We start from the raw sequence: 14,047 nt of genomic DNA, 5'->3' as shown, positions 1-14,047 counted from the left end.
GGGCTGAACGTACTGAGACCAAGCCATCTCGCCCTGTGCCTTCACCCTACACAGTGACCGACCACTCAGCCAAACTGGAGGAAATATTAAAAAAGCTTACGTACAAAACGAGGTGTCACAGAAGAAGAAAAGTAAGCACTTGTGGGATGGGTGGATGCTCGAGCTCACAGACCTTCCTGGCCAAGAGGCTCTGAAATTGCCTCGTCGACCTTCCCTGTGACCTTCCTGGGCTTCCATGTCCTTGCATGCTGTAAAGAAGTCTGGGGATGGGAACAGCACCCCCGTGGCCTCGTGTTCTGGGCCTGGGAAGCAGGAGGCTGCCGGCCGGCCACAGAGGGGTCCTGTTGACGGCTGCCCCTCGCCCCGTCTTGGCTCAGCCCCGTCAGGCTCACCACGAGGCCCACACCTTTCAAACCCCAGCCAGTGGGCAGGATGGTTCCGCCTCCGCTCTCTCCTGCATAATCCCCCCGAGAACTGCACACCCCGTGACTTCTGTGACCCTCCCCACGGCAAACGCTCCATCAGGCCCCCACGGCCGCTCAGACGCCTGGGTCCTTAACATCCACGACCCAGTGTCCTGCCTGAGGAAATCCCAAGTGCGGCTGTTATCAAACAGCTGCTTCTGGTGGGTGGGGCCCAGCCTCTCCTTCAAGACCCAGACACTCGGGGAGGCCGGGCTTCGGGCAGAGTATTGCTTGGAAAACGCAGAGCTTCCTGTTGGATCACAGGGGGTCTCCGGCCGAGACCTCCATCCCAGTCAGCTGTGTGCTCCTCAAGCCTGGGGTGGCTCTCTGGCCTAAGGCTGAGCTGTCCATGCCCATGCTCACCTGCAAATTGTGGTGAGGGTAGAGTGACCGTGGCCGAGGACTCGGGGCTCCACGTGCGGTCGGCCGGGGGTGGTGTTCTCGGCGTTCTGGTTGCGTCCTGCTCCGGACAGATCCTGGCGGGGCTTGGGCGCAGCCTCTGAACCTGAGAGTCCTGGGCAGGCTGAGGTGGGGCCGCTCATCGTCCCCACTGGGTCTGTGGGAAGGGAATTCGCTGGCTCCAGGCCCACGGGAGGGAGATGGGCATCTGCATGGGGAACAGCTCCTGGTACCCCGTGTCCAGAGAATCCTTTGAGGCCCTCGCCGGGGGCCGGGCTCAGGTGTCCTGCCTTCTGTGGGACAAGCCATCTGACCTGTGGGGGCCGCTGGGGCAGCAGGGGGAGGCTCCTCGTGTGTTCGGGGTCAAGTCCGTCAGCATAACCGTGAACAAAGCAGGCGTGTGGATCCCCACTTGATGCACACGCGCGTACAAGAATTGGAATATTGACGTCCATGAGTCTGTCAGTTGAGGAACGCACACGTGTCCGTGCGCATGGGCTTATCCACAGCAGACATCTCTTCCTCACGGTTCTGGAGGCTGGAAGTCCAAGATGAGGGGGCGGGCAGCCTCAGGGTCTGAGTCTCATGTGGCGGGAATGTGGAGGGAGCTCTCTGGGGTCCCGCAAAGACAGCAGTCCCATCATGGGACCCCACCCTCATGACTCCGTCACCTCCCCGAGCCCCCACCTGCCAACACCATGTGATGGGGGGTTAGGTTTCAACATGTGGATCTTTGGAAACACAAGCTGTAATATACATTTATACACCTGTGCATATATCCATTTCTCAATCGATCTGCTATTCTGTGTGTTTGTATGTATTTCTCAATGGGTCAGACGGACTTCACTAAGTGCTACTCATGGAGCCCGCGCAGGTAGCCGTGAGCAAGGCATGGGCACAAGGACACCGAAAATCCCCCGACGCAGAGCTCACAGAAGGGTGAGCCAGCCCCCGACACCCTGGTGCACAGGATGAATTCAGAGCCCCGGACGGGGAGCCCCCAGGATGGCGGGCGAGGGGGCAGAACGTGCCCAGGGTCTCTGCCTCACTCCCCCACGGCTGCCACACTCGGCTGGGTGTCCCGCAGGTCACCTCGGTTCTGGCACGACCCGCGGTCGGCGTCAGCCCCCAGCTCCAGGGCTCAGGCCCACGAGGCCACCCCCACTTTGGATGCCGATCACAAGGAGCGGGTCCTCAGGGGACCCACAACTCCTGCCTGACTTGGCTGCAACCCGGAGGTGCCCATGACCCCCACCCCACCCCGGGATTCCATCATTTGCTGGAGCAGCTCCCAGATTGTGAACAGTTACCGGTTTCTTACATGATAAAGATGTGACAGAGGACACACATGAACAGCCAGGTCGAGAGGCCCGTGGACGAGGTCTGGGAGGGTCCTGAGCACGAGAGCTTTGTCCCTGTGGACTTGGGGGGCGCCCTCCCTGCACAGGGAGGCCAGAACCCCCCACTATTGGGGTTCCCGTGCAGGCTTTGTCAACCTGCCCCTCAGCGGACGGGGGCGGGACTGAAAATTCTAGGCTTCTGGTCCAGGCTTCCTCTTTCCGGTGCCCAGCGCCCACCCGGGAGCCCGCCCAGTCGCCGGTCTAGAACAAGGCCCGCTCCTGTCACCGGGAAGTTCCCACCCTTGTTGGAGCTCTGTCACACACTGGCCACTCAGGGACTTCAGAGGTCTGCTGCGCTGGGAAGTGGGGGCACAGAGCAACACGGGGGCAGAGAGGCAGAGGGAAGGTCCCTGAAGGGATGTTCTCGAGGGAAAACCTGCTCTGCCGTGGATCTCCAGGACGAGCCCCTGAACTGTGCACACAATGCTGCTTGTTGTACCAGGCAGAACGTCAGGGGCTGTGGAGAAAGCGGTAGGAGCTGGCCCTACGAGGCACGGACAGGATTTTATTTCTGTGACTGTTACTTGTGGGGAACAAGGGTTCCCCAGGGCTCGTGGAGCTTGGACCCGGAGCGCCGGTCACAGGCAGAGGCAAGTGTCCCGTCCCAGCCTGTCCCGGGTCACATGGGACCACACGGGCAGCGGGGGGCATGGCCCAGGCCCCCCCGAGTCTGTAGCACGGACACGTGGATCCTCAGTCAGGCATCGGGAGGTATGTTGGCTATGAGTGTATTGGTCAGGGTTCTCCCAAGACACAGAGCCGGTAGGATGTGTGTGTGTAATAATTATAAATACATAAACATTGTGTTTATATATAATATAAATATTTATACTTAAAATAAGTATGTATAATATAAATGTATATTATATATTACAAGAAAAAATATATATGAAGAGAGATTTATTTTAAGGGATCGGCTCATGCAGTTCGGGGCTGGCTGTCTGAAATCTTGAGCATACACCAATAGGGCTGGAGCCCCAGGGAAGAGCTGACGCTGCGACCTGAATCCAGAGGCCATCTGGAGGCAGAATTCCCTCTTTCTTAGGAAACCAGAGTCTTTGCTCCTGTGGCCTTCAACTGATTGGGTGAGGCCCACCCACAGGGAGGGTAACCTGCAACCTGCTTTACTCAAAGTCTACTGATTTAGGTATTAGTCTAAAAAAAAAAAATTCTTCAGCAGCAACATCTAGACTGGTGTTGGGCCAAATATCTGGGCGCCATGTCCTGGCCAAAGTGACACAGAAGATTAGCCATCACAGGGAGTCAAGGAGGTTCTAAGGCCTCAGTCATCGGAAAGCTGGGAGGAGAACAGAAGGGGCCTACACCAAGGTCTCTGCCCAGGCTTCCATTGTTGCGAGGTTCCCTTGTTTCCCCCATTAAAACAAAACAAACAAGTAAATTAAAAAACAAAAAATTGACAGAAGGAAAGAGCTAAGACCTAGAATCGGCGAGATGAGGCTTGACCGGCCTCAGTCTGGACCAGGAGCCCAGAAATGCGGCGGAGGTCCCTGGCGTGTCCCTGCAGGGGCTGTGGCTGCTGCAAGGACAGAGGTGCCCAGGTCTCTTCCTGGACGCCCTCCCACGAGCCCGGGCCCACCAGACCCTGCCATGCTCGCCTGGAGGGAGGGCCAGACCCAACATGGCACGGCGGTGATGGTGGGCCGCTGTCCCCAGGCCCGCCATTTGTTTGGAGGAGCTTCGTCCTGGAGGTGGCTCTCCTCTTCCCTCCCCTTCTCTGGGACCCCCCACGGGCTCATCCTCTGCCCTGCGTGTGTGTGCACAGCACGGTGGAATGCAGAGCCTTCCGTCGCAGCCCCCAAGCCCCATCCCGACACCCTGAGCTTCTCCCCGCCGCCCTCGGGGTCTCCAGGAGACCCACCTGCACACAGCACCCCTCCGCAGACCAGCTACTGAGGCCCTGACCCCAAAGCAGTGGCCACTCCCTGCCCAGGCCTTCTGGAGACCCAGCGTGCATCCTCCTCACCATCGTCCCAGGCGTGGGCCTCTGAGAGCCACACTGGAGCTGCCCCGGTCCTGGTGTCGCTGGTCCTGTCTGCCCTCGGACTTCCCAGGGGAGGTCAGGGAGGATGGGGCGGTGGGGCCGGGCGCGGAGCACCTGCAGCCTCGGGATGGGATACAGGTGCTCAGCCTCCTCTGAGGTCTGGCTCCACCTCACACACCCCTCTGGCCAGGGGGGCCTTCAGGGTCTGGGCTTATATGGTTGGTTAGGGTGAGGGTGGGGCATCGGTTCCCTCATGCGCAGAGAGCCTGTCTGATTCGCCAAGAGCAGGGACGAGGTCCGGTGAGGCTGCATGATTAAAGGGGCATTTACAGGGGACGAGCCGCCAAAGCAGTGGGATCAAGCCTGCCTTTGTCCGAGCTCCCGGCCCAGCCTGAGGTCCTGCGCAGTTTCAAGCTCTCGCGAGGCTGTCTTATGCTCCACCCCCTCCCGGCTGACTTTGGGGTCACCTCCTTCAAGCGTGTGCCCATGTGCCATCAGCTAGGCCTGCCCTGACCTCCCCCCCCCGAAAATCACCCATTCCCGCATCCACTCTCTGCATTTTTATAGCATTTACTACCAACTAATATTTTCCTTAACGAACAAATTTAACTCAATTATTAAAATTCCCGCTTATGGACTAAGGGTAGGGCTTAAAACGTTTTACTGTTGTGCTGTTTTGTTTGCCGTCTGTCCCTGGTGCCTGCCGCGTGCAAGAGGCTTAATGCATGAATAAATAAAACGTCAGCGCCTTAGGTGATATTGGCAAAATCCACCTAATTTGGGGCACCTGGGTGGCTCAGTTGGTTGAGCAACTGCCTTCGGCTCAGGTCATGATCCTGGAGTCCTGGGATCGAGTCCCACATCGGGCTCCCTGCTCGGCAGGGAGTCTCCCTCTGACCCTCTTCCCTCTCGTACCCTCTGTCTCTCATTCTCTCTCTCTCTCAAATAAATAAATCTTTAAAAGAAATAAATCCGGGGCGCCTGGGTGGCTCAGTCGTTAAGCCTCTGCCTTCGGCTCAGGTCATGATCCCAGGGTCCTGGGATCGAGCCCCGCATCGGGCTCCCTGCTCCGCGGGGAGCCTGCTTCTCCCTCTCCCACTCCCCCCTGTTCCCTCTCTCGCTGTCTCTCTCTGTCAAATAAATAAATAAAATCTTAAAAATAAATAAGTAAATAAATAAATAAAAGAAATAAAAGAAATAAATCCACCTAATTTACAGACGAGGAAGTGAAGACCCAGAAAGACCGAGGGATTTTCTTGAAGTCACACACTCAAGGTCAGCTCAGGACGCGTGGTTAATGGACCCTCTGCAGGCAGAGACCCGGCTTCATCCCGTTGGCCACACATGGGGCGTGGAAATAGGCCTTTGAAGTTGGGTTCTCTCTGCCCACAGCCCCTTTCCGCCCCACTTCTAGGTTTTGGAAGTGGGGACAATGCCGGCATCTTTTCTGAGCTGTATGTGAAGCTGCTTTGTGGGGACCCCGGTATGATGTTGCCGGGCGGTGTGGCTTTTGGCCGGGTTCCGAGGGCGGGGGGCATCGTAACTCACAGAGGCGGGAACAGTCCAGGCCGGAGGTCCTGCATCCCACTTTCATAGGAGGGGCTGGAGGGGGAAAACCGTGCCATTGCTCAGCTTTCTGGCTACGGACTAAAAGACAGACTACCGGTATATATTAGATTTGTACTGGAGTAGATGAGCTAACTTTCGGGCACGCTGTCAGGGAGAACAAAATTATTCCTAAAGGATGAACAGGACAAACTGTGTTTTGTGCCTTGGTTTGGAGCTTGAGAAGAATCGGCGGCAGCCGCTTGTTGGAACTGAAGCTAATGCTCAGCCGCTCCTGCCTGAACAAATTCTCCCAGGCTTACCAGGCTGAAAACCAGCTGAGGGAGGGCTGACAGCCTCAGAGGCCACCCGATCATTCTCACACACACACACACACACACACACACACACACACTCTCTCTCAGCATGGTGATCTCTTCTCTGTGGACTCATGGTTGATTTGCCTGAAAAAAAATTTTTTTGTTAGCAAATGATCGGTGCCAGGCATTCTCAGGAAATGCAATATTATTTAACATGACATGAACAAACATTATTACCCTGTCTGTACAACTTAACAATTATGCCAATAGTAACAGCAAAGCAGGACAGACAAATGGTGCATGGTATGTGTTTGCAAAATCAAGACATGGTAGGAAGCTAGAAACAATAAAATATCATCAATTTAGGTATTTGTTTCAGAGCTCTGTTCTAAATAACTGGAAAATGGAAGGCAGCTTTGGATTTCCTGCCTAGAAAAAGGAATGATCATGCAAAGTAAGTCTCCTGAATGTCTGCAGAAGTCACTGCTGTGGGTCATCAAGACTCACATTGTGGGTTTTCCCTACGTTCCTAGGTCTTCCCAGTTTCTCAGCTGGAGCGTGGCTCTGTCCTCAAGCATGCTTGCACTGCTTAGTACACGCAGCCATGCCCCACCACCCCTTGATCCTGTGGGACTGCTCTCGTAGCCTAAGAGAAGCCCCTTGAAACCAGGGACATGGCCAGGTTTTCAGACTGGAGAGATGGCAAAAATGTCCCAGCAGAGATTACCCATCCTGCTTAAGGATGGATGCAGTCAGAACCAGACCCAGACTTACCCCCTCCAGCCTGTGGGCAGTTGGACAAACTGCACCTCTGCTTTGAGGGACCAATAAATCCCATGCCTGGCCCGGCTGGATCTCACTTCCTGTTGGTAGAACCTCTACATGTGACCTCAAGAAAGAAGCCTGTTTGCAATGGACTCAGGGACAGGCCAGGCTTCGTTATTTCCCACTCAGAATTCCTTTGAGGTCCGTATCCCAAGGTCTGCGGTAAGTCCTGAGTCATTGTGACTTTTGTTCCCTAGCACATTAATGATTCGCCCAGGGGGCTGACTTTCTTGACTTGAGGCAAAGCAAAATGTGTCATGGTGTTGCTCCCAGAGTCCATTACCTGGCTCGTCCTTAATTGCTTTTCTTTCTTCTCGGGTTTGCCCGTCTTGCGCCGCTCCAACCCCTCCTTCACACACGCACTAGAGGTCAATGACAGAGTGCCACATTCCTCACGACTGCCTTGCAGGGGATTGGGTTTATGCATTATTTTCAAAAGAAACGTCTGCTCCTATACACGAAACACAACCTAAGCAGCTTTGAGCGTTCCGGGGTTCTCAATTTGAAATGGAACCTGGGCGCTAAGAAAAACCCTTTTAAATCGTGCCCCTTGCAAGGAGGTGGATGGAACTAGAGGGTGATAGGTTAGGTGAAATAAGTCAAAGACCAATACACTATTTCAGTCCTATGTGGAATTAAAACATGAACACAGGGGACGGGAAGGAAAAATAAAGTAAGATGAAGTCAGAGAGGGAGGCAAACCACGAGAGACTCTTACTGTGGGGAGCAGACAGGGCTGTTGGAGGGGAGATGATGGGGTAACTGGGTGACGGGCGCCAAGGAAGGCATGTGATGTAACAATCACTAGGTGTTGTATGCAACTGATGCATCACTCAGCTCTGAAGCGAATGATACACTATGTTAACTAAATTGGATTTAAATAAAGAAATTAAAAATCACCTAAAAATAAACTAAACATTCACTCCGGGAAAACAAAACAAAAAAACACCCTTTGGAATTTTACTGGCTTTGCAGTCCCAATTTTGCTTTTTCTGGGTTTCAGGCACCAAGCGCGGCGTTGGCTCCGGCCTTCAGGCAGCCGCAGGGAACGGACCACGGCCACCTCTCCGCGGGCCACCAGCCCCAGGCCCCACGACCCGCCCCGGCGTGGGGTTCGGCCTCGGGGTCCACGCACTGAAGCTCCCAGCTCTGGGACGCAAGCCCTGCGTGCGACGCTCGTTTCCACCCGTAAAGCTTACTATGGTCGTGCAACCCCGGACCGGCGTCCCCAGTGTGATGCGCAGGGGCGGCGGGACCAGGGCGGCCGCAGGCGGCCCGTGTCCGCAAGGCAACCCCGGGGCGGGGGAGGAGGGGGGACTCTCGGCCTTCCCGTCACAACCAACCACAGGGTTTTGTCCAGAAACGGAGCTGACCCACCTGCCCACTGAATGGGTTAGCTCCGAAAGTCACGGGCAAGAACTGGACTTCCCAAACGTGAGTCAGGAACAGAAAACGCCTCCTGCAAACGGCAAACGGGACCGGAGAAGCGCCCCTCCTAGCGCTGCAGGGGGGGGGGGCTCGCTCCCCCCGCGCCGGGGCGGCCAGCGGCGGCGTAGACGCGGGGCCCTTCCCGAGGGCGCACGGCGCAGGCACCCAGCTAGCAGCGTCGGGAAGAGCGCGCGCCCCGGGCGGCCGGGACCCGAGCCCGCAGCGCGCTCGCAGGAACGACCCTGGGGACCGCGACCGGCGGCGGCTGGCCCCCGGCACCTCCCATTAGCCGCCCAGGGACAGTCCCCGGGAGCCTCGGAGCTCCCAGCCGCTCGCACCGCCGCTCTTCCCGAAGCAGCGCTGAGGGTCCGCGCCCGCGCGCTCGGTCCCTTTTATAGGCAGCCGTCGGACCAGATTGAAAACCGCACAGCCCAGGTCTGGCCGAAGGCCCCCGATCGCTTCAGCGCCCGGAATTTGTACCCAGGTTGGGAAAGACGAAAATGACAATTTCTAACGCTCACCCAGGAGAAGGGCTTGGGGAATGAGGTCAGTAAGGGACACATCCCGCCTCCCGGCCAGGGTCCCCGAGAGCCCATACGGTCCTTTCAGCCGTGATGGGTCCGAGGCTTCCGTGCGGGTCTGGCCACGACCGACTCCCGCAGACAGAAGCGGACCCGCAAACCTCTTCCTGGGGCGTCGGTCCGGATTCTCCCAACTGCGTGCGAGTGTGGGTCCAGAGCGCCCCGCGCTCAGGCGAGTAGGGTGCATGCTTTGGTCTCCTGGTGCATAGAAGACTTAGGGTTGTGCCATACGATGTACCCGCCTTAATCAAAAGACACCGTATTGTTAAAAAATGCCATCACCTGAGCTTTCAGTGGCAGATAATCAACGACTGTAGAGGGCCTTAAAAGATCGCACCATAATGGACAGGGTTGAAATATGAGCAAGAATTACCAAAATGCGACACAGAGCCTTGAAGTGAACAAATGCTGTTGGAAAAATGGCCCGACACACTTGCTTTCCACAGGGTTGCCACCAACTTTCCATTTGCACAAAACACAGGGTCTGCAAAGCTCAATGAAGCGAAGCACAATATAAGGAGGTGTGCCTACACTTGATAAACAATCTGCTGTCAGGGTGGATGAGTACCCAGGACAAAAGAAAGAGGAGGGAAGGCTTTGGGGGAGGGGGGTCTTCTGGAGCTGCGGGTGGCTGGGGGAGTGGAAGGGAAGCAAGGGTTCCCACTGGCTGTCCTTCTGGCTCAGTTTTGTTCGTTTGTGTCATGTCCTCATTTATATGGGTCCTATTAAGGAACGTCTATCATCTTGTGAGCTGCCGGGATAGATGCATGGGCGCTCTGAGGGATAAGAGATTTTGGAAGCATTTGTCTGTTTATCTTTTGGTTTTGCATGCTCCTGTTCAAAGCCTGGATTGGCCAATATACGAGAGACAGCAGGGACCTTCTTTGGGTGAGATCCTTCGTTGCAGGTAGGGCCCACATAAGGTCCCCTCTGCCGTGAACTGACTTGTGTCGCCCCCAAGTTCCTGCGTTGGAGCCCTGACCCCCCAGTGGGAAGGTATCAGGCGCAGGGCCTTTGGGAACTGATGAGTGGAGCCTGTGGGGTTAGCCGCCTTATAAAAGTCGGGAGGAGAGCTTGCTCGTTCTTTCTCTTTCTCTGCTGTGTGAGACACAGTGAGCTTTCTCCAGAACCCAACCATGCTGGCACCCTGATTCCAGACCCTCAATCTCCAAACACTAAGACTCCCCTGTCCCCCAAACCAGAGGACCCCACCTCTGTCAAGTCCTAGAGAACTAACTGACCTAAGAGTCCAGTGAGGTGGGACCATGAGCCATACAGAAGCTGCCTGGGTGGGTAGGAAATTCCTACTGCCTGACTTCACACCCAGCCTTTGTGGGGCGAGGACTGTCCAAGGTCACCCTGTCTGGCGACTCTCCACCATGGGGAGCCATTCTACTGCCTTCTGAAGAAGTCAGCAAGAAATGTCGCAGCAGATGGTTCCCAGGGCAGGGGGCTCACTGCCTCACAGATCAGCCCCTTCATGGTTGGGTGGTCCTACAAATTAGAAAGGTCTTCCTTGTTCTGAGTCTTAGGATCCAGATACTCACCTGATCCACCAAGAGCAGAATCACATGTTGGCAATTCCAAGTGTCAGGTGCTATTTCACATTCCCAAAATGCTATGGAACGGTTGATTGCCCCTTCCAGCCCTTTTTACAGATGAGGTGTCCAAAGCATGCAATAGGTTAGAATTTATCCTGAGCCATGTAGCTTGTGAGTGCCCCACAGGCAGCCAGGCTTTGGGTGGTGCTCCTGGTCTGCACTGGGGTGAGCACCGAGATGACATGAAGACTCGCAGCTGGCTCTCTATGCCCACTGCAGCCTCAACGTTTGTCTGCCTTCCTCCCAGCTGGCCCCTCTGCGTTTACTTTCCTCCTGTGGGTCAAAAGCAAATGTGGCAACCCTGTCCTGTGTCAGTTAAACAAGAGAAGATGTGTCAGTTCTAACTATGGACACACATCTAGCATCAGGACTCACGCATGTGCTGGCAAAGAAAAGTCACACTGTGTTGGGTTACGTGTGTGCAGACAGGGACCCAAAAGAGAACCCCAGATGTGTCGTGGAAATCTTGAGGAGAAATCACACAGGGCCAGTTAAACAGGCAACGGAGACTTTATTCAAGACTTTTACAGGAGAGGGGAAAAGATGGCGAAGAAGTAGGGGACCCTATTCCAACCAGTCCCCGGGATTGAGCCAGATTTCTACCAGACCAGTCTGAGTAGCCACGAAATCTGCCTGAGATGTAGGAAGATAGATCTGGATCTCTACAAACAGAATATCGCAGGCCATTGGTTTCGAGGTACGAAGCAGGGAGCCGTGATTTCGGGGGCAGGTATTTGAGGATAAACAGAAGCAGGCGGGAGCCTGGCCGTGAGGATCCTACACCGCCGGTGAGCAATAGCCTCCCATGCTAGGGACGGGGCAGAGACTCACAGACTGGTAGCGGTGAGGAAAGGACTTTAGGGCAGCCTCTGGGATGGGAACCCAGAGCAGCGGGGTCGCGCGTGAGAACTGGGAGCGGCTGGCAGTTTTAGAAGCACAAAGGGCAGAGATGTGCCCCGACCTGGAGGCAGGACTGGGAGCGCTGCGGAGGGGCGCACAACCCAGGATGTTGCAGTTTATAGCAGCACGGACAGAAACGGAGACAATGTGGCCTGGAGAGCCCACTGAAAAACAGACTGCGGTCTCTCTGCTCTGAGGCAGAGGGTTGGAAATGGTCTCTTCTGCTCTGACTCGCAGAAGAGATGCAGAAAGCCGACAGGGAAAAGCGCCAGAGAACAAAAGCCCCCAAAACTAGTTCCCACTGAGCCCATCCTCTGCCACAGTGGGGCAGGGCAGCTCTGCCCATCAGGGTTGCCTGAGGACCAGCGCGGCAGGCCCCTCCCCCAGAAAACAGGCTGGGAAAACAAGGGGCCAGCAACCCTAAGGTCCCTAGAAAACAGGTGCATCTCCCTTGGATTCTGGTCAATAATGTGGACTCTATACATTCCCTCAACCACCCCTCAACAGAATGACTAGGAGGAGGAATCCCCAAAATAGAAAAGACTCAGAGATCATGAATTATGCTACAAATTTACAAATGGTTGCAGATATAACCAAGATGTTGGGGATGGAATTCAGGCTAACAATTGTGAAGACAATGGCTAGAATGGAGAAATCAATTAATGGCAACATAGAGTCTCTAAGGGCAGAAATGAAAGCTGAATTGGCAGAACTTAAGAATGCTATCAATGAGATCCAATCCAATCTAGATAATCTAACTGCTAGGGTAAGTGAGGCAGAAGAACGAATAAGTGACCTGGAAGACAATTTAATAGATACAAAGGGAAAAGAGGAGGCCAGGGAAAAACAACTCAGAATCCATGAAAATAGAATCAGAAATAAGTGACACCATGAAGCATTCCAAAGTCAGAATACTTGGAATCCCAGAGGGAGTGGAGAGGGGGGACTAGAAGATATATTTGAGCAAATCGTAGCTGAGAACTTCCCTAATCTGGGGAATGAAACAAACATTCGTGTCCTAGAGGCAGAGAGGACCCCTCCCAAGATCAAGGAAAACAGGCCAATGCCCCGACATGTAATAGTAAAACTCGCAAATCTTAGAACCAAGAAAACTATCTTAAGGGCAGTTAGGGGGAAGAGGTTCCTTATATACAGAGGGAGGAACATCAGCATAACGTCAGACCTATCCACAGAGACCTGGCAACCCAGAAAGGCCTGGCAAGACATATGCAGGGTACTAAACGAGAAGAACATGCAGCGAAGAATACTTTATCCGGCAAAGCTGTCATTTAGAATGGATGGAGAGATGCAGAGCTTCCACGACCGGCAGAAACTGAAAGAATATGTGACCACTAAGCCGGCCCTGCAAGAAATATTAAGGGGGGTTCTATAAAAGGAGAAAGACCCCAAGAGTTATATACAACAGAAATTTACAGGGACAATGTATAGAAAAAAGGACTTCACAGGTAACACGATGACAATAAATTCATATCTTTCAATAATCACTCTCAACGTGAATGGCCTAAATGCTCCCATAAAACGGCACAAGGCTGCATATTGGATAAAAAGACAGGACCCATCCATATGCTGTCTACAAGAGACTCATTTTGAACCTAAAGATACATCCAGACTGAAAGTGAAGGGATGGAGATCCATCTTCCATGCCAGCGGACCTCAAAAGAAAGCTGGGGTAGCAATTCTTATATCAGACAAATTAGATTTTAAACTAAAGTCTGTAATTAGAGACACAGAAGGACACTATATCATTCTTAAAGGGTCTATCCAACAAGAAGATCTAACAATTGCAAGTATCTATGCCCCCAACATGGGAGCAGCCATCTACATAAGCCAACTGTTAACCAAAATAAAGAGTCATATTGATAACAATACGTCAATTGTAGGAGACCTCGATACTCCACTCTCAGTGATGGACAGATCATCTAAGCAGAAAACCAACAAGGAAACAAGAGCTTTGAATGATACACTGGACCAGATGGACCTCATAGATATATACAGAACATTCCACCCTAAAACAACAGAATACTCATTCTTCTCGAGCACACATGGAACCTTCTCCAGTATAGACCACATACTGGGTCACAAATCAGGTCTCAACCGATACCAAAAGACTGAGATTATTCCCTGAATCTTCTCAGACCACAATGCTTTAACACTGGAACTCAAACACAAGAAAAAATTTGGAATAAATTCAAACACTTGGAGGCTAAAGACCACTCTGCTCAAGAATGTTTGGGTCAACCAGGAAATCAAAGAAGAATTTAAACAATTCATGGAAACCAATGAGAACGAAACACATTGGTCAAAAACCTGTGGGATACTGCAAAGGTGGTCCTAAGGGGGAAATACATAGCCATCCAAGCCTCACTCAAAAAAACAGAAAAATCCCGAATTCACCAGCTAACCCTACGTCTTAAAGTACTAGAGAAAAAGCAACAAATGATGCCTAAGCCATGCATTAGAAGAGAAATAATTAAGATTACAGCAGAGATCAATGAATTAGAAACCAGAAACACAATAGATCAGATCAACGAAACTAGAAGCTGGTTCTTTGAAAGAATCAG

Source organism: Callorhinus ursinus, unplaced genomic scaffold (assembly GCF_003265705.2).
Source record: "Callorhinus ursinus isolate GAN/ISIS: 27379988/994484 unplaced genomic scaffold, GSC_fseal_2.0 scaffold123, whole genome shotgun sequence".
NCBI classification, from domain to species: domain Eukaryota; kingdom Metazoa; phylum Chordata; class Mammalia; order Carnivora; family Otariidae; genus Callorhinus; species Callorhinus ursinus.
The sequence above is the reverse complement of the archived record's forward strand: the minus strand, read 5'-3'. Positions refer to the sequence as shown.